The following is a 19,505-nucleotide window of genomic DNA, read 5'->3' as shown; positions in this document are numbered from 1 at the left end:
CTCCAGGGGATCTATATCTGCCACACCCTTGGACTTAGCGATCTTCATCCAAATGTGGGTCCTCACTCTCTCTTCTTCTAGTGCAAGGAAAAGTGGCACTGTGAATTTTTTGGGAATGATCTTTCCAGCCTCTGACAAGTTATAGTAGGAGCCCAAGCTGGGCTGGGGGCTTGGTTCCACAATGTCCTTCGTCTTTTCTTCCTCCTTTGGTGATTTAGTTGCCTTGCCTTCCAATTCTTCGGTCTCCTTTAGCCTAGCCAGCGTTTCCTGTAGAACAGTCTCAGCATCCTGTAGAGAGGTCTTTGTGTCCAGCATTTTCATCCTTTCTCTCCAGGTGGATGTTTTTGGGCTTCCCCGTTCATAGGTGATGGATGCCTTTGAAGGCGACCTTTCCTTTTGTTTAGCTGGGGTGTCTACAATCGTAATTGGCTCCTGACTGTGGCTAGGGTCTACCAGTTTTTATCTGCATGCTCCTTCTTTCCTTAAAATACATGGAAGGCTCCATTTTTTGCTTCCCTTTTTGCTTTGGAGATGTGCTTAGGGCAGTCAGCACTGCTGCCGCCTCCCTGGCCAAAATCTCAGGTGATTTCTCCTTTCACTACTCCATTTCCATGCTTCCTGTAGAAAGTCTTGTGTCGACTGTTTTCATGCTTCCTGTAGAAACAGTTTTCATGCTTCCTATAGAAACTGTTTCAACTATTTCGGTCTACTTGGTTGGATGTGTCTTTCCTTTTAATTTTTGTGTGGTTGCCTTGGTTGTGCCCTCCTTTGTTTGGACTTTTTCAGTCCTCTCTACTCTACTCTGCAATAGTTTCTCCCTTGGCGTTTGTGCCTTTGTTCCTCCCACATTTTTAGGCTCAGCAACTTGGCCTTTCCCTCGTTTCTCTTCTTGTTCTTTCTGTGGTGGTCTGTCCTATGTTTCTTTACCACTGGCTTTCTCTTCTGCCTCAGTGTGTTCCCTTTCTTCACTGCTGGATGAAGTGAGTTCCTCGGCCAGAATTCGAATATCATCATCTCTGGACATGTTGCGGAAAATCTCCCAGGAGAGAGGGACAGTGTAGGTGTGGAGGGCATCTTCCACTAGAAGCTTGATGAGCCCATGATGGGCTAGCTGATCTGGTGTCCCTTCCTTCAATTTTGTGCCACACTCAATTAATGATTGCAGAAGAAAATAGGGGATGCTTAACTTCTGTTCTAGAGGTAAATCCATCCCATGTCTGAGTTCACTCAGCAACCTGAAATGGTAGCCGTAGACAATATTGAACTGCCCCTCACAGGTAATGTATTTCATGATTTGAAAACTGACCTCGTTCCAAAAAGGATGTAAGTTGGCTCTCCGGACCCCATTCTTATCTTTTGAAAACTGTTCCTCTGGTAGGAAGAATTATTTCTTGGCTTTTTGTCCCAATATCCTCTCCTCCTTGCTCCAGGGTATCCCCAATGGCAGATCAATAACTCGACTAATGAGTTGTGGGGTAAGCTTTAGGGTCAACCCTCTGAAATTCATAGTGGCCAGTGTCTTTGATTTAGGTTGCAGGGACATTAAGAACTCCTCCATTATCTCATCATCATGGCCCTGAATTCTGTCACAAAAGGTCATCCAATTGGCACGGGTGAAGAGGTTCACCACCTCAGGATGTTCACGCAATTTTCTGGAATCCGAGGGTTCCTTCCTGATAAACCCCCCTAGCATGGTGAGAGTGCTCTGTTTTATGCTCTGAGCAGAGAGGGACTGTTGTTTTATGGTTTCCTCCTTTGAACTTCAAGACAGTATCTCTCAGGTGTTTATATTTTACTTTGCACCAATTCCCTGGTTCTAATGCTTTTGCTGCCCAAAACTCGACTGTCCGTGTTTAACAGGAAGAATTAGGTTTCCACAGACATAGTGCAGAGCTCAATTTTCATCCCCAGCATACATACAACCATGTAAAATTCACATTTTTCCTACACAGGTTAGCCCTGACAGTGCTTTATCTTTTCTACAGGAGGAATTTTCTTAACAGGAACTGTGGAGGAGAATTTGGACGCAGAACCAACGAAGAAATTCCATGCAACACACAAGTAAACTGCTATTTTCGACTCACAGGCAAACTTGTCTCTAACCCTCTAATTCAAGACAGCTCAATTCACCATTTTTCGAAATATACCATGCATGGAAGGGTGTTTTTGAGCCTACCTCTCTCGGAACTCCAAATTTGACGAAGAAAAGTCCAGGCTTCTCTGCTCCGGAAGGCTATGCTGTATTTCCTGTAGAGCTTCTTCCTATAGAACGCTTTGCCGGCTTCTGTAGGATGTCACGGTGCTTCTAAACGAGCCTGGTACGCGGGAGAATTTTGAAACAGGCCGAAAAGCTCGGGTTAACAGATTGTGGAAACAGAGGATGCGTACTTCGGCCGAGGACAGTTGCAAGTGCAAATGAACAGCGGTGAACATGAGTCTTCAGCCGAGCATTTTGAACTGTGGCGCAATTCGTGGTGAGGGGGTGAGGTGGCCAGGCTGAACCGTTAGCCAACGTCACAGCCATCATTCCTCTGTGTGTCCCTGACCGCCATTACCTCTCCTCTGCCATTAACTGCCACCACCATGCAGTTTTCGAAATATAGTTTATGCAATTTGACGAATAAGGTTAGACACTTACCTGCGTGGCCGTGGATGTGTTCTGCAGGCTTCGGGACTTGGAACGATTGCTTCGCTCGCTGCTGCCTCGTGCACAGGTGCTAGAACCCATTCTTTCATTGGTTGATGTTGTATGCACGGCTTTGGAACCTGATCCTTCGGTTGGCAACGCTGCATGCACAGGTTCTATTTGGTTTCAGCTGTCGAGGATGTCTTCACGTCCAGGAGGAGCCTTTTTACATGTTTCCTTTTGTTGGTTTTGGCTGCCCCTGCCTCTAGAGTATGTCTTCTAGAGGGATCAACTGCTACAGGATTCCTGTAGGATGTCTTGTAGCTGCTTCTCCTCCTGGGATGCAGGCTAAACGAGCAGGGCTATATTCGCTGATGAAGAGTCTAGATGGAGCTTGAACAGGTAGAGTGTGCGGGCCTTTGTTGCTTGATTTGTCACTTGAAAATTTTTCTGTCCATCTGAAAAAACAGGGTTTCTTGTATGACTGTGCAGGAACACATAACCAGGTGGGTGCAACAGGGGTGACATACGGTGATGGATGGAATAGAGGGGTGGCTGCAGGCCTAACCAACAGATTCCAAGTTCTAGATCCCTTTCCAAAATCGAATTTGGCCCGCCTGAAGGTTCTACAGGATGTTTCCTGTAGAAATACAGAACTTCCTGTAGAAAGCCCAAAACTTCCTGTAGGAGGTGGAATCTTGGCCCGAATGTGATCAAATCCTAGGAAAGGTGAGTGGTCATGGAGGGAGTGTCTGTAAGGATGTCCTGTAGCCTGGTACGAGCCCTTGTCCTCATTTTGCGCAACCTCCTTTACCTGAAATGTATTCCCTGCGACCTACAATTATTTTACAGAGATTAGGCCTGTTTCTTTTTTCTTTTCTCTTTTCTCTTTTTTCCTTTTTTCTTCTTTCTTTTTTTTTTTTGAGAGAGAGAGACAGTTGGGGCGCCTCCATGAGGTTTTCACCCCCACTATCTGCCCTGGGCGCCTCGAAGAGATTTTCACCCAAGGATCTTTTTCAGTCCATTTCTTTATTTTTGAGAGACAGCTGGGGTGCCTCCATGAGGTTTTCACCCTCACTGTCTGCCCTGGGTGCCTCAGAGAGGTTTTCACCCAAGGATCTTTTTATTCCTTTTTTTTTTTTTTTGATGATCAAGGTGTGGGTGGAATAGAGACAGAGTCCTACTCTACTACCAGCACTGATTTTTCCAAAGTTTCAATGAACTCCTGCCTCGAAAGGGGTTTCTTGTAGATTTTCAATCGATGCCCATTGACAAGCATGGAGATGGCTTCTTCATCAATGGTCCTGATAAGGACTGAACCATTTTCATTGCATTTTTCCACTATATATGGTCCTAACCATCTTGTCCTCAGCTTCCCTTTGAAATCCTTGTATCTTGAGTCATACAGTAGCGCCCAATCTCCCAGCTGGAATTGCTTTTCATTAATGTGCTGGTCATGCCATATCTTCCTCTGGAGTTGAACTACTTCTGAGTGGAGGAGGGCCTGCATTCTGTGTTCATCTAATCCATTCAGCTGCAGTAATCTTTCATGTTGAGCATGGCTGAGATCTAAGTCTAGCTGAGCGGCCACCCTCAATGTGTTGTACTCGAACTCTATGGACAGCAAACCTTTCTTCCCGTAGACCAGCTCATAAGGTGTGAAACCTGTTGTAGTCTTCCAAGTGGTGTTATAGGCCTAGGTGGCCTCAACCAGGTGATTTTCCCAATCCTTTCTGCTACTGCTCACCACCTTAGTCAAAATCCCTTCCAATGCTCTATTAGTGACTTCCACCTGCCCATTTGCTTGTGGATGATATGGGGTGGAAGTCATGTGCTTGATCTTGTGATGAGAGAGCAAGTCTTCAATCAGGTTAGAGGTGAACTGTCTTCCTTGATCGATGACTAACTCTCTTGGGTAGCCAAACTTGTAGAAGAGATTTTCCCTTAAAAACTCAGCCACCTTTTCTTCTGTCGCTGCTTTGATTGCCTTTGTTTCTGTCCACTTTGTCAGGTAGTCGGTGCACACAATGATGTAAGACCTTTTCTTTGAAGGAGGGTTGATAGGACCCACAAAATCCATGCCCCACTTCTCAAATGGCTCTAAGGTCACTTGAGTTTGGAGAGGCATTTCATCCCTTGGAGTCGGTTTCCCCATCCTCTGACATCGATCACACTGGCTGATGTATCTTCTGACATCTTGATGAAGAGTAGGCCAATAGTAGCCTGCCTGTAGAATTTTGAAGACAATCCTTTTTGCTGCAAAGTGGCCTCCACAAGGCCCATTGTGACAGGTTAGGAGGATGTCAAAGACTTCCTCCTCCCTAACACAATGCCTCAAGATCTGATCTGGGCCAAGTTTGAACAGGTTGCCTCCGATCCAAGTGAACAGGGCACTCTTCCTCACAATTCTACTCTTCTCCTTTGAGGATAGATGCGGAGGGAACTGTGCTGAGACCAAGTAATTTTCTATATCAGCAAACCATGGAGAGAGTACTAAGATAGAAAACAGGTGTTCATCTGGCATCTGATCATCCACTGTCCCTTCTTCACCTGCAGGCAAATCCAATCTAGACAAGAAGTCAGCAACAACATTTTCCTTACCTGGCTTGTCGACAATAGTCAAATCAAATTGCTGCAACAAAAGTAACCATCTAATGATATGAGCATTTACATCAGGCTTATTCATTAAATATCTAATCACAGCATGATCAACGTGTACGAATGTTTGATAACCAGTGATGTAGTTTCTGAACTTGTTTAGGCAATGGACTACGGCCAGGAACTCTTTCTCGGTTACAGTATAGTTCATTTCTGCCTTGGACAGGTTTTTGCTGACGAAGTATATGGCATATGGTAGTTTCTTCTCAACTTGTCCTAAGGCTGCCCCTATGGCTTTGTTCGAGGCTTCAGTGTGAATGTGGAAAGGTAGGGCCCAGTTTGGACCTCTCAAGATCGGGGCGTACACCAACTTATCTTTCAACTCATCCAGATCCCCTTGACAGTCATCGATCCATTTAAACTCAACATCTTTCCCTAAGAGGCCAAACAATGACGAGGCTAGCTTACTGAAATCTTTAATGAATCTTCTATAATATCCTGCTAAGCCTAGGAAACTCCGAACATCTCTTACCTTTTGAGGAGGTGGAACCTTCTGGATGATAGCAATCTTGTTAGGATCCACCTGTAATCCTTGCTGAGAAATTGTATGACCTAGCACAATCCCTTTAGTCATCAGGAATTCGCATTTTTCGGGACTGAGGGACAGGTTCATCTCAATACACTTGGTTAAAACTTTTCCCAGGTTAGTCAATGCTTCTTGGAAGTTGGACCCATAGGGAGTAAAGTCATCCATATAGATTTCTATCGAATCGTGGACCAACTCAGAAAATATGCTCAATACTGCTCTCTGGAAAGTAGCAGGAGCGTTGCATAGCCCAAAGGGAAGGACTTGGTAGGGAAAGGTACCCCATGGACAAGTGAAGGTGGTCTTATCTTGGTCCTCCAAGCTGATTTGGATCTGATTATACTCGCTGAACCCATCTAGGAAAGAGAAGAACTTCTTCCCTTCCAATCCATCCAACACTTGATCTATGGAAGGCAAAGGGAAATGGTCTTTATCCGTGGCTTTGTTAAGTTCTCGGTAATCTACACAGATTCTCCACTTCCCGTTTTTCTTGGGCACAAGCACTAGAGGTGAGACCCACTCACTGTCAGAGATGGGGTAGATGAATCCTGCATCCAACAATTTTTGCAATTCTTCTTTGACGTTGTCTTTAAGGGCTGGATTCATTCTCGTCTAAGGCTGCTTGACTGGTTTACAATCTTCTTTAATGTAAATGTGATGGGTACAGACCGAAGGGTGGACTCCTTTCATCTCCTTATAGCTCCAAGCGAAGGCATCCAGATGATTGTTCAGTAAGCTACACAGCTCCTTCTCCTAGGAGGGATATAGGGAGGAGCTGATCTTTAAGGTTCTTTCAGGGCCAAATTCCACATTCTTAACTCTGGGAGAGGTCGAATTAGTCACACAGAGATCCACTAAAGTGCTGGCTTGGGTACCTTCCACCAACTCCTCTAAGGACAGTGCACTGGGAGGTGGATTTTGAATCAAATTCTCAATCAAGTCATCCTCAGTTTGAGGGCCTCCCATGGTGGTTTCTACTGTGCACAATGGTGTAGAGTAGACCTCATCTTCATCTCCCTCTTCCAACCAGAGTGGTAAGTCATGTTCTAGCAGAGGTTGGCCAGGAGGGTATAGGACTAGCTGTTTGGACATAGGCCCATTCTTGATGGTCATGCTTCCAGCTCGACAACTGATGTAAGCATCCACAGTAGCTAACCAAGGCCTTCCCAAAATGAGGGGGTATCCAGTGAGCTTTGCCTTTGGCTAAAGGACCAAGAAGTCCGCAGGGTACTCCCAAGAGTCAACGGAGACCAGGACATCTTCCACAATCCCTTCGAGAGTCACAGTGGAGCGGTCTGCTAACTGCAAGACTGTCGAGGTCTTCCTTAAGGAACTCTGAAGGTTGAGTTTAAGCATAGTGTCCCTGGTCATCACATTAATGGCAGCCCCTAGATCAATCAGGGTATGGGGGATTATGGTGCCATTAATGTGGACATCAACTACTGGACTCCCAGGATCCAAATACTTTGGACAGATTACTTGCCCCAACATCAGGTCGGACAGTTGTCCTATGACATTGATAGTCGAGGCATCTCTCTTTCACCTGCCTGGGTGCCTGAAACACTTCTCCTTAATCAATTTGTTGTATATTGGTACAACTTTTATGGTCTGGAGAAGTGGTATTTTCACACACAACTGCTTAAGTTCTCCCAGAAGTTCAGTCTCCTCTGGGCTTGGTTGTGTGGTTACTATTAGTCACTCAGGAAAGGGTGGAATGGCTTTGGGTTCACTTTCCTGTTTCTCTTCCTCGTCCTCTGGGGGAGGAGGTTGGCGATCTGGAAGGACCTTCCCAAATCGCAAGTTGATCTCCTGGATCTCCACAGCATAGGTAGGGCAAGTTTTCTCCCCAGTGTATACCTGTTGGGCCTGTCTGTTGTTGGGGTTCAGGTTCGGTTGAGTAGGCATCTGGGGTTGTCTTGGAGGAGCAGGAGGTAATGGTTGTGGTTGAGCCGGTGGTGGAGGCAAAATGGCGGGAGGAGAGTTGTATTGGGCCTCCACCCCGGTTGAGGTGCATTCCACTGAGGTTGTGGCTGGACATGTGAGTGAAACGAATGAGTAGTGGGTTGAGTATGGTATTGAGATGGATAAGACCACGAAGGAGGTGCGGACTAGGAAGGATGAGCATGGGGGGCCCAAGAAGGTATGTGAGCAGATTGGTTGGGGCTATAATAAGCTTGGGATGTCCCTTGCATCCCCTGCTGGTAAGGCATGGGCCCATGCGGCCTCCTTTGGTTGAGGAAGTAGAGAGGTTCAGTGGTTGCCTTAGTCCCTTGGTACATGGCTTTAAATCTGGGTAAGGTTGGGCATTGGTTTGTGGGGTGGTCTTCCTCACAAACGAAACATACCTCTACTGATTGTAATGGACACTCGTTCTTAGGGTGCTTCCTCGTACATCTGGGACAGAAAATGGCCAAAGCCCTCTCGGCTTCCTCTTTCTTTTGTTGGATTCGGAAAGTATCAAGTTGCATGGCAATGGTCTATCTCACCTCACTTTTGAGGTCTTCCATATGATTAGCAAACTCATGCTTGGAGAAGGCAGCACTAGCTGAAAGTGGATTCCCCATACCTCTTTTCCGGGCTGCCCTAGAATGGTTTCTAAACACAGTCTTTATGTCCTCATAAGGTAGTTGGTAGATGTCCCCTCCAGCTAGCAAATGGAGGGTATCTAGAAGGTCTTCAAGGACTCCTCGGAGCAGAACCAGCTTCAGAGATTCAGGGTCAAGTGTACACCTGGCTCGTTTATAGCTAAGTTGGAACCTTTCTTCGTAGTCTTCTAAAGACTCATCATTTCCCATGGTCATCCGGAAGATTTCTCCCTTTGTTTCCTTGGACCTACAGTAGTCCTGGTATTTGTTGTTAAAGGCTTGCTGCATCTAAGCCCAAGTGGTGATACTATTTCCAGGTAACCCCATGAACCAGCAGAGTGTTGCATCCTTGAGGGTAGAAGGAAAGAGTTTCAACTTTTGCTCGTCCTCAGCATAGGCATAAGTTCGACAAAGGACAGAAAACTCAAACAGGAAGGTATCAGGGTCTTCAGTAGTCAATCCATGGAAGTGAGGTAAGGCTGAGGGACTTATGTTTTTCATTTTCATCTCCCCGTTGGTCTCTCGGATGGGGAAGGTACCTTCTATTCTCTCATCATCTTCTCTACCGTTTCTGTTTTCAGCCATGGTCTCAAAAGGAATGTTTTCTTGCTCTTCTTCTGTTATAAGATCTTCGTATATCTCAGGAGGTTCACCTATAGGTTCTTCTGGGTCACTACCACCAAAGAAGAGAGAAGGGTGACTCAGTGATGTGGTGGGGGTGTTGGGTAGGAATTTTCCGATATTATCTCTGTTCCTACGAGGCATGAAAATATTTTTGGTTGCTTTTGTTTTTTTCTGCTTTTACCTGCAAAACTGAAACAGATGGAATTGCAACTAACTAAAATCTATCTTGCGGAAGTGAAAATGCGGAATTGAAATGAAAGCAGGAAAGGACTAGTCTATTTTGCTGAAATGAAACTGCGGAATTGAAATTCTAATCTATGAAAGTAGGAAATGTCTAATCTACTTTTGCAGAAATAAAATTGCAGAATGGAAATGAAATAAACTACTTAGCAGAAGGTTGGAGTATAAAAATAGAAGAAAAGCAGCAATCACAAATACTCTGACGCTTCCCCGGCAATAGCGCCAAAAGGAATGGTGGGCTCCAGTATTTTAGCAATGGTGCTGCAACTCCTGGGACTCCATTCTTTACTCTTATCAACCCGGTAGTTCATAACAAACTTGGAAGCGACGATGTTGTATGCACAAGTACTAGCTCTTGCTGCAGCTGTCACTTGGTCAGCTGGCACAAGTCTGCTAGAAGCTTAAGCCAAATTCTATGAGCTCTGAGAAGAAGCTTTCTAACTGATGGACGGAAGCTAACTCAAAGGAGGCTAATCTACTTGCAGAAGGAAACTGAAAAGCGGAAAGGAAACGCAAACCCTAGCAAACCCTAATTTTACCAGCTAATCCTACTGATGCAAGAAAGAGGACGAAAGCTAATGAAAGAGATGCCATTGACTTCTAAGAAGGTGAAATGCATGTGTCTAAACTACTTCTACAGTAAAATCAAGAAAAACATCTTTTTGTATTTTTGAGTAAAATGGCAGAATCGTCACGCATGTGCTTTAACTGGTTTTTGACTGTGCAGAGGTGGATTGGCAAGAGGGAATGCTTGCAGGAGGTTGGGAAGGTTAGAAGAGGGCCTAAGGGGTCCCTAGCACCCTTCCAGAGAGTTTCACAGATTTTGGCTATCAAGAAACCATGTTTGTGAGCTTCTACAGGAAGTCTACAGGGGTTCTACAGGATACTCCGTGTTTTCTACAGGATGTTCTGTAATTTCTACAGGATGTTCAGAAATGGGATTTTGGAGGGTGGATGGAGAGAGAAAGGTGGAGAAGTGAGTGAGGGGGTAGGATAAAGGTGTGAGGAGGTCCAGGACTTGGTGGATGGAGCTGAGGAGTGATGAGGATGGTTGGATTTGTTCAAGGAGGAGTAAAGCAATGTTGCACAAAAATTAGGGCTATGCGAGCGGATGTGGCAAACATGAGGCAAGAATCCAAGTTAGGGATGGAGCAGATGGGATTGATGGAGTATGGGTAGATGGAGAGGTATTACAGGCGCTCTGCAAGTTATTTCTCAAACTGAACAAACAATGACTTGGAAAACCAATGACCTAGCTACGTTACTCTAATCTGACCTAAGTATCAGCAAAGGAAATGAACAGAAGCCTATTTGTACTGAAATCAGGTGAAATAGCTATGCGAACTAAGAAATCATGAACCTGAACACGTAACCACAACTTGTATCAATTTCTGCAAATGAGAATCTAACACTAATGATTGCATGGAGGAGCAAAGACAATGTTTTTGTTGGCAGCAAGGTCACCTTTGTCCCAGCTCACGATCCCACTGAGGTAGAGGTGAGATCAGAGGTGCTTGGTGGCATTTTTCTAAAGATTTTCCCTGTTATTAACCTATCAACTCAATTTGAACATGAAAAAAACCTTTCTAATCATCAACAATGACCTAGGGAACCAGCAAGATTTTAATCTACTTAACAGAAATTATTTTGCAAAGACATAAAAAAACAAATAACAATACACAAAGGAAGCCTTGGCACTTGGGTTGGGCCCAACCCCAAGAGCTATAGGCTCCTAAGAAAAACTCAGAACTGATGCCAAGTAAAGCTGCTCTTCATTACTCAAAAATAATCATGTCACAAGAAAGTTATACAGCAACAACTACGAAAATGAGCCGAGAAAATGACAACACTATAGTGCAAAACCCAACAGTTCAAAAAGTAACCTATGAAGGTTGAAGCCTTCTTATTTATGCACTACGAGGGTCCTAGCAGCCCTCCTTAACTCAAGGGGCTCGGCTGTTCAAACTGCCAATAAACAATCACTCTTCACAAAGCTGCTCGGCTGCCTTTAGGATTCGTTTTGGTGGCCTGCTGAGCTCTGAGGTGAGGGTGGAGATTTCGAGGAAGGGCCATTTAATGCAAGAGACACCCTTCCTACGAATCCTCAACCTTGTTCCTTCATGCTTGGTTTTCATCTGGATCATAATTGCTTGGCCTTGTTCCAAAATTTTTCCAAAAAACTTGAAATAACCACATATTAGCCTCCTTGGTAAAGTGACCACCCTCATTCGTTCAAATAACTTAAACATACTCAAAAAACATGCATAAACTATGAAAAATGGTGGATTGATGAAGAACAGTAGGCAAAATGAGCCCAATAAGTTACCCATTTTTGGGGCTCATCACCGATCGGGGTGTGATCTGGAAGTTTCAGGATCCACAAACGTCATACTGCAATGATTAAGGTCTATGGGCAGCAATCTACCACCCTCCACATACATAAGGCACATGGAGCGGTGACATCACACATACAGTCATTCAATAGGATTAAGGAAGGTGGCAGGGAGAGTTTAACATCGGGGTTTCCTGGGTATTTGTTGTTGTGGTAAGTAATTGTTCTGCCTACAAAGGAAATTTGGATCCAATCTAGTTCGCGGCAAGCTGCGGCTCTTAGGTTACGCTCCTCGTGGTATTCCATCAGGTGATTGTTGACTTTCAGTCTACTTTGGTCAATCTCTTCGGGTATGTTCTTAGTTTCAGTTTTTGTTGCCTCGCATCCATGGATAGCCACATAATTTTGCTTGTTTCTTGAAGGAATGACTATGTTCTAGAGTTGAAAGTTCGAAGGAAGCCTCACAAGGGTTTTTTGATGGAAATTGATGATTTATATGAGGGTTTATCTGTATTTTGTACTCCTGTCTTTGTTTAATATGGTATTTTTCTTTCATGTTTGGGAATTCTCTGGGAGGGAAGCTAAGCCACTCTCTATTTTCTCTTTGTCCGAGTCCCACGATGACACTGGTATTTCTCTAGTTGTATGTTGTCATTGTTCTGGGTTTATATGGTTTAATATCATTTGTTGTTCGTTTCAAATCCTCGCCCAAAGTTGCTCATGGCAGGGTTGGTGGTATGGTTTAGGGCTCTGGAATTTGCTCCAATCCTGTTTCATTTCTCATTGCAGGGTAAGTCGTTGGTTAACTTATTGTTTGTTGTCCTCATGCCTTGATAACTTGACAGGTTCTCTTGTTCAATGTGGTTCTTGGAAGTGCAAGGTTCATGTTTGTTGGTTAACTTTGCGTCTATCATTGTGGTCTGTAACAAATATTGTTAGAGGTTTAAGATTTTACTATTTTATGGCTCATGATGCCTCAGTGAAGGGCCAGAAATCCCAGGGTTCCCGCGGTCATGGCAAGCAACAAAGGCAGACCCTTGAGGGAATCCAATCCAATTCTCCTTCAAGAAGAAGCAAAGGTCGAAAATAAACCTCTCACATCATGAGAGATGTCGCCAATCCTTACCATGAGGGAAGCTCATATCAGGTGCGTCATCTCATAGCGTGGTGGGAATCCAAGCTAAATCAGCAAGTTGTTTATACAGAAATTGACTTGGGAGACTAGAAATCTTGGCGCATAATCTCGGTCACTCTTGTGGTTGGTCCTCTCAATAGATGAAAATTGTCCATTTGATTTGGTTGATGAAAAATATAGTAGCCAAAGTGCTAGTGCACATCCCTTCGGGGTCACCCTCAACTACTCAAGGACTACCGGATTTTAGCAAGGATCATCAACAGATTCAGTTTCAGGATCAAAATTAGAATGGTCGCCTTCGTTGCATCAAACAACACATTCCCTATATCCCGCAAACTGAGCTTCTAGGCTCTAGGACGAAGGATCCAGCTCCAGTGGATTCATCTAATAGCTAGTAGCATGATGATTTCATCTATGTATTGTCTTTTGATATATGTAACAGCTACAAACTTTACTGTATGTTTTAAGTTTTTTAGAGTATAGGAAGTATGAGGACACTCAGATATATCTAGTATTGCTTGATAGGATTATACTATTTTACTTTTGGATGGCATATCATGGAGTTAGGTGGCCAACATACTTGGTTTCCCTCTAGCCAGGTTGAGGCCACCTAAACATTTGATTTCTGGTTGTTAACTTTCCCTTTCTTTGAAATAAAATGAATACAAAGGTCCTACCAAGCTTACAAAAAAAAATATTTACCTAGGGTTTTAATTGTTTGCGTAGTTTAGTTACAAATAACTTACTAAGAACATAACATGGAAGGATAAAGGGTTTCCCTTTGAATCCAAATAGTATGAACCAAGAGAGTTGAGTCATCATATTCATGTACTCCTTTTCCTTGAAGAAAATCTTGAGCATCATGAGAGAACCTCTATCTTTTAGAACCCAAGATCATTTCTAAAAAAAAAACACATTCTTGATCTCATAAAAAAGAATAGGGCTTTGTGCTTCCATATGAATGGGTATCAGAATTGGACAAGTTCCTTACTAAAATCTATGTTTCATGATTAAGTAAACTCATGACATACATTATAATAGATAAGAGCCTAAACCAATTAGGAATTCATGTAGAACCTTTGGTTCGATGATAATTCCCTAATTGACAAGATATTTCATTGGAAATGACATGGGTGCAATCAAAATCAACTCCTTCATTAAAAAAGTAATGAAAAACATAGAGAACATATCTTGGTATGTAGTGTTGGGCCTAAGAATCAACGCCTTTTTTATACTCTGCTACCTTAGTTTTAGTACTTATACCTTCATAACTTACCTATTTTTGCATCTTCTTTCCATATTTTGCTTGAACATGGCCATTTGAGCCACAAAGGCATACAGTGGTAATAATTCCAATATTTATATGGTTCTATACATTCTTCTTTACAAAATTAACATAATATGTAAATATTGCATAAATTAACAAATTTTGTAGCACCCGTGGCAATCTATGGCTAAATCCAAGGTTAGTATGTTTTATGAAGCGGAAAGGCCAACTCAAGAATATGAATAGGTGTCAAACAATTCAGATATGGTATTCCACCTATATGGCACAACAAAAAGGCCATTGGATGACCACGATAACTAGGTCAAACCTCTAGTCAAGTGTCGCATGGCATGAAGAACATAGGTAGAAAGCGGAACTGGATTCATGCAAGTAAGGAATCTTCTTCAAATCCAGCAAACAGAGGAGTATAACGAGGATGGTTATGTGCCCATACACATCTTGAGGTGGATGTGCTAAGTAATTAACAAACCATAGGAATTAAAATTCAAATTGTAATTGGACACCTGATCATTGTCCATATTTTCATATTTGTAGCAGTATCATTTTGATTTTGTTATCTTTGAGATACATTATAAATTTATTTGCTAACAAGCGAGAGATATAGAGATATGTTATATAATTTTGAATAGTTATGTATGCATAATTTACAATTTAATATCAGCCATTGCTCTTTTGCTGCCACTAAATTTTGATGAGTAGATTACAACAATTATAATAAAGTTATTTGTGTGTTCCTCATCTCATGCATCACTTGGAGGGCCCCCTTGTCATGTGCGACACTTATAGTATAACCCTTCTATTCTTGATATGTTTTACTTTGTTCTAGGTATAGTTAGATTCACAATTAGTCTCACAATTTTAATCATTACCTTTCTTCTTTTTCAAGTTTAAATCAAGTGCTTGAGAATAAAAAATAAAATGAAAAAATATTCATTTTAACTAGAATTTGCATATGTGCATATGAAAATAGCTTTTCGTATTTGCACTTTCATTCTTTCCAATCACATTTACATTGTATTTCATGCAAAAATCTTAAAGGCAATGTTCATACATTTCTTATCAGATCATCACTTAGAGTAATTGCATATTCTTAGTTTATACAGTTGCTTTAGAAGATTAGTTTCAATTTTTTTTCATAGAATAGAATTCTCTATTTTCATTTCAATACTTTTATTACATAGGATTTTCGTGCTTTCTTAGGAAAAAGATGTCTTTAATTTCATAGTTTGAAGGTCAATGACTTCTGAAAATTAGTTCTCTACCTTCCTAAGTTAAAATTTCTTGCTTTCATAGATTAGATGCTTTCAATGATTTCCTAGATTAAACACTCCTTCCTAGATTAATATTTCAATGCTTTCCAAGAATAAGTTTTATTTCTTTCTTAGATTAGAATTCTTCTTACTTTTGTAGAATAGTATTTCATTCCTTGTTTTTTTTTGCTAAAGCAAGAGACTTTCCTTCTATTTCAAAAACCCAAAAGTATAGTTACAATAAGTACAAAAGGCCTGCAGAAATGTGGGCCTATAAAACCATCAAGAACGAACAAACTAAGATGAGACCCACTAAACCAACTCAAGTCCAAACTAACGAACACACTGTCCCCACATCAACAAGGAGACCCAAGGTCATAATCCACGTCACCTCCCATACAAAACTCACAAGGAATGAAAACAAGTGTGACCCCACCAACTAGCCCGATGAAAACTTACCGTTGATTGCCCCCGCCAGAAAAGGACGACACTGAGAGAAATCGGAGAGCTAAGATGTGAGGTCTTTAAGGAACGACCCCACCAACTAGCCCGATGAGATCTGACCGTCGATTTCCCCCGCCAGAAACAGACGACGCAGAGAAATATCGGAGAGCTAATATGCGAGGTTTTTAAGTCGCAATCAAGGGTGGTTTTAAGACCCCCCCCTTGCCACGTGTAAAGAGTTGAGCGGAATCTCTCTCGACGAGCGAAAACCACTTACCGTCTAGGAGCCTTGCGATCAAAATAAAACCACTGCTAGCCTGGTTTTCCGCGCCAAAAGAAAAAAAGCAAGGGAAAATCAAAGAGGGGGCCGACCCGCCTTTCAACCTACTGAACCCGATACTAAAGCTGGTTGCCAAAACATTCTGAAACTGCAGAGGAGACCTTGTGGTGCCTCTCAAGGAACGAAGGAGATAAGGTCCCATGCCCCTAAGGAAGAAATCACATATGCAGAGAAAGCCCATAATCAAGGAGCTGACTGCCAAATTGAGAAATAATAGTCAAAAAGAGCTTTAATCATGTCCTACCCCTCGTGCCCAACAATCGAAAATTTCTTTGTCCTCTGCAGCTTGAGCCTCGCAAAGAGCTTTTAGCCTGCTTGTAGGCATTTCCTGCCATTTCATTTCTATTCTGCAATTTGGATTAGTCACTCCTAGGTTGGCCAGAAGATCTGCAAGTTTGTTGGCCTTCCACCGAACATGGTTGAAGCTAACCGTTCGTAGACTTTGGAGATGTTTTTGGATTCTCTGGTACACTTGTATTAGTCTCCATTGTTTTGAGACTCTTTCAGGTGTTGTACCATAGCTGATTTTCTTGACTGCATTTATAGAAATTTCGGAGTCTGCTTCGATGAGAACATTTGAGCTGTGATTGAGTTTGAGAAGCTCTAGACATTGTTCCAAAGCCATTAATTCAGCCATATTATTGGTAGCTTGGCCTAAATGACAGTGGAAGGCAAAAATTATTTTTCCATCTTCATCTCTTAAGACACCTCCATAACCTGCAGTCCCCGGGTTGCTTTTTGAAGCCCCATCAATGTTGCATTTTAGATAACCATTTGGTGGAGGATGCCAGAACTCCTTTTCCCTATCCACCATTCTTTCTTTTTTCCTCAGACCATTGAGGATGATCTCATGCATACCCAGCTGCTTGAGAGTTCTCAGTTCAAGTGTTGTGGGAGGATTTGAGGGATAACTGTGCAGAGTGATGGACACAGTCTCCTTTAACTGCTTTAAGATCAATTCCATCAGGCAAAGCGGCGTGGTTTTTTCATCCTTGAAAATTCTTTTATTCCTTTCTTTCCAAGAATTCCAGATAATGAAGCTTGGTATAAAGGTCCAAGCCAAATTAAGGATCTCATTCTCTGCAAAGTCTTTTCTCCACTCGTTCAGGGTGTTAATAATGCTACCTTTGTCTCTGTCTTTCTGCTAAAAAATACTTTTGAAAGAATCCCACAACCAGGATGTGTAGGTGAAACTATTGAGAATATGCTCCATAGTCTCCTCTTGAGCTTCACATAATTGGCATCTAGAAGGCCCCATCACCCCCCTCTTCTGAATGTTATCCCAAGTTAGTATTTTCTTGTGATGAACTAACCACATAAATAGTTTGATCTTCATCCATCCTTGGTGATTCCAAAGCTTTTGCCAGGACCTAGCCAAAACGCAGGGCTCTAGGTTAAGAGAAATTATTTTAGCTTCCTTAATATTAAAGATTCCATCTTTGTTTTGGCCCCATCTTAACTGATCCTGTCCATCTGTAACCAAAACCTTCCTCTATTCCAATATGTTCATGAGTTCTTTTGTTTTTGCTTTTATGGGGATGTCCGCTCTGCAATCTATTTTTCTCCAGCTTCTCCATTTCTCAGTGTCCTGAGGAAGATTCCAAAAATCCCTGACTTTTATTAGCCCTTGGAGATCAGTTTCTTGCTTGATGCCCAGAAAGTCCTCCCTTAACAACATCAGTTCTTGCTGCCATTTATCTTCCCATAAGAGAGCTTGATCACCTGCTATGATTTCCCAAAAGTTGTTGTTTTGTACCAGGCCTTTGTTCTCCCAAGCTTTATTCCAGATGTGAGAGCCTTTTATGTTCCCTGACATTCTGATGAGCTCACTCATTTTCCAAGAGCTTGCATATTTCTCTTTCCAGGTGTTGGCCCATTGTGCCCCTGGTTCTTTAACCCATCTCCACCAAAGTTTAGCTCCTAAAACATTACTTAGAATCTCCTGATCATCTAAGCCTAGGCCTCCATGACTTTTGGGTTTGCAAATTTTATCCCAAGACACAAGGGCCCATTTCTTTCTGGTATCCTCCTTGCCCCAGAGAAAGTCTCTCTAAATGTTCTTGAATTGTTGTAAGACCCCTTTGGGAGCTAGCAGGGTTGATAAGAAGAAAAAAGGGATAGATTGAAGAACTGCCTTTGTTAAAATCAATCTGCCAGCAAGGTTCAACGCCCTATAAGTCCATCTTTTTATCTTGTCTTGCATCTTGTTGAGCAACGGTTCCCAGATACTTTTGTGCATTGGTTTATCCGTTAGGGGGATACCCAAATATTTTGAAGGGACGACCTCCCTTTGGAAGCCCAGTATTCTAGATATGTTCCTTTGGATAGCAATGTTAGCGTTTAAGAAAAAAATTTAGATTTGGAGAGATTGACTTCCATACCTAAAGCCGAGGCAAAGTCATTTAAGATTTTCTTGTATGTTGTAGCTTCCTTGACTGTGGGGATGCCCTGCAGCATGGTGTCATCCACAAATTGCTGATGAGTCAAGGCTTGGCCATTCTCCGTTAAATGGAGACCCTTGATCTTCCCTAAGACTTTGGCCTTTTTGATGGTTCAACCCAATCCTTCCATCATAAGAATGAAGAGGAAGGGAGAGAGTGGGTCACCCTGCCTGAGGCCTCTAGAAGGTGTGAAAATCTCTAAGGGTGAGCCATTCACTAGAATTGAAAAGCTGGGTGAAGTAACCAAAGCCATAACCCATCTGATCCAATCATGATCAAAACCAAAAGCATAAAGGACCTTTTTGAAGTAAATCCAGTTCACCTTGTCATACGCTTTTGCAATGTTTAGTTGTATGGTCATGCCGACCTACCTTTTGCTAGTGAGAGAGTGAACAACCTTGTGGGCCTGAATAATATTATCCAGGATCTGCCTTCCTTCAACATAACCAGACTGTTCCCCACAAATCAAAGAAGGAAGAAGAGGTTTGAGTCTATTGACCAAGATTTTGGAAATAATTTTGTAAACAACATTACATAAAGAAATGGGTCTGAACCTATCAGGAGTCAGGGCAGAGTCCTATTTGGGGATCAGGGAGATGAAGGAGTTGTTGAGGGCTTTCAGAATGGATTTACTTCTTTTTTAGCTCTGAAACTACATCTCTCCTACACATTTTTCTAGACTTTTTCCCCTCACCAGTACCTCATAATTTATCAAAGATCATTGCATATTGATTCTAAAAGAGCATTTAAGTGGTTTTCTAACTATGTTTTTGTGTTTGCTATTTGAATTAGATTTTGCTCATTAGCTGCAAAATGCAGCCACTTTCCACAGCTGATTCAACTTTCTGCAGTTGTTTTTGTTGATCTCTATATTACAGGTGTCATCAAGCAAAACGAGGCACGTGGGCAGTTCAGGAATGATCTGGACATGGATCAGGTCCTATTGGTTTAGCCGGATTCATAAAGGAAAGTCGTGGTCAAACGGTGGTCAAACGAAGGAGTCCTACGGCAATAGG

This window comes from Pinus tabuliformis, chromosome Q (assembly GCF_031772625.1).
Source record: "Pinus tabuliformis cultivar Carrire ecotype Pingquan chromosome Q, CPIR1, whole genome shotgun sequence".
In the NCBI taxonomy this organism is placed as follows: Eukaryota; Viridiplantae; Streptophyta; class Pinopsida; order Pinales; family Pinaceae; genus Pinus; species Pinus tabuliformis.
Note: the sequence above shows the minus strand (reverse complement) of the source record.